Raw genomic sequence first — 2,404 nt, forward strand, 5'->3', positions numbered from 1 at the left:
TCAATTCCTGCCTGAGTTTCCAGCCTGTTGGGTTGCCTTACAAATTTCAGATTTGCCAGTCCCCACAATTGGGTGAGCCAATTCCTCTAAATAAACAAACATATAAACAAATAAATATATTTAATATTTAAATATCTATATCTAGCTATCTGTCTGCCTGCCTGTCTATCAATCTCCTTTTGGAGAACATACATATATGTCTCCTAACTAGAAAACTGTGATGTTATTGTTGTTAGTTGCTGTTGAGTTGGTTTTGACTCATAATGACCCTTACATGATAGAGTAGAATTGCTCCATAGGGTTTCCTAGGCTATAATCTTTATGGAAGCAGATTGGCAGGTCTTTCTCACACAGAGCCACTGGGTGGGTTCAAACTGCCAACCTTTGGGTTGACAGGTGAGCTGATATTACACAATAAATATAAGATAGCTCCCAAATTAGTTTTGGAAATTTCATAGTTCTAAAATCTTGAAGTCTTGTTTATACAATTTTAAAGACCTTTTCTACTATTACTATTTGAAGGAAGTAGGATTTTTTTAAGCCTCTTCTACTATCTTGTTCCAGGACATTTCACTTTATAACAAACTATACCAAAACTTTGAGATTTAAAGCAGCAATCATTGTCTTATATTTCATAGATTGTTCTACACCAGGAACTTGGGCAGAGCACAGCTGGTAATTCTTTTCCTTGTACTATCAACTGGATTGATCAGTAGTACTTAACTGGAGCATGAGCTGGTTTAGAAGGTCCAAGGAAGATAGTTTCAATCACATATCTGGTGCCTTGTGGGGAATGGTTGGAAGGTGGGACCCAGCTGGGACTGTCAACAGAGACACCTACATGTGATCTTTCCAGCAAGATGATGTCGGTCAGTCAGACTGGCTTCCCTCAGAACAAGTGTCCCAAGATAACCAAGTGGCAGGAACTTCTTCTGACTGAGCCTCAGAAGTCATGCCATGTAAATTCTACTACATTCTCTTGGTTAAAAGCAAGTCACAAATAGCAAGATCACATTGTAAGAGAGTATGTGAGTGGGCAATATTATTATGACACTCTGTTATGGATTGACCTGTGCCCTCAGTAAAGATATATTGAAGTCTTATCCTAGTACCTGTGAATGTCACCTTGTTTGGAAATAGCACCTTTGATGATATTATCAGTTAAAATGAGCTCATACTAGAGTAGAGTGGGTCCTGATCCTATATGACTAGTGTCCCTGAGAGTAAGGAGTCCTTTGAGTGGCCCAAATGGCTGTACTCACTCCCTGCTCCTTCCCCTCTGCTAGCATCTTTGGATGTCAGGACAAGCATTGCACCTCCCTGTCTGAAGCATAATAGTTTTTCTAAATCAGCAGCAGGGCTAAAGAGATACAATTTTGGGCTGAGATTCTAGACTACAGCCCCCATGTCTGAATACTCCCACATTCCCGGTGATCATGCAGGAAAATTTTCATTGCACTCTGGTGAGGGAAGATCCTCAGGGTCCACCATCCGTGGTGTTTGTTAAGAGAGGAGGCATCCGTGGAAGCTTTCCACTCTGCCTGGACAGTTTGTGATGGGACTTTTCTTGTTGGCTGTTGGCTGTGAGTAATTAGAAAGGCTTTCACTATTGCCAATACTGTGTAAGTGCCTCAGGCATACAACTTGATCAGGATCAATGAACGTAATGCCCAAGGAGTGGTTGGTACCACTGGGTGGAATTCTCATCCCAGTACTCTGGTGGGTATTTGGGATCTGAATACCGCCTTTAAGGCAACCTTTGTGTGCAATGCAGTCCTTACAAAAGAGGAAAAGATACACAGAGACAGGGAGACAGAGGAAGAATGCCATATAACCCTGTAGTTGTAGGCCAAGGAGTGCCCAGAGCCACCAGATGCTAGGAGAGAGATATGGGACAGAATCTGCTTCAGAGCCCCAGAAAATCAACACAGCCAACACCCTGATCTCGGACTTTCAGCCACCAGAAAAGTGACAATAAATTTTGTAGTTTAAAGCCACACACTCAATGCTATACTGTTAGAGCAGCCCTAGGAAACTAATACACCCTCGTAGGAAATACAATTTGTCACACAACCCCGCCCCCCACTCCATCCGTAACAAAGGAAACCTAGCCAGATGCACATGAAGGTCACTGAAGTCATTGTGGTGGCCCCCACAGGTCTGTCTTCCATACTTTCCCTTTTCCCTTCTCCCCTTTTCCTTTACTTTCATACTTCCCTTTCTTTCCTTCCCTTTCAGCCAACTGAACTTCCAAGGGCTCGCACTGGACATTACTTAGTTCCTTCCTCTCCTCTCCTCTCCTCCTCACACACCTTCAAACTCTTTGACCCCTGGATTGTTAAACCTGGAAGATCTCAGCTAATCCCAGATGCACTTTACATAGGAGGAAGTTGAGGCCCAGAGA

The sequence above is a fragment of the Orycteropus afer genome, unplaced genomic scaffold (assembly GCF_000298275.1).
Source record: "Orycteropus afer afer isolate SDZICR_OR568_19922 unplaced genomic scaffold, OryAfe1.0 scaffold00013, whole genome shotgun sequence".
Lineage (NCBI taxonomy): Eukaryota > Metazoa > Chordata > Mammalia > Tubulidentata > Orycteropodidae > Orycteropus > Orycteropus afer.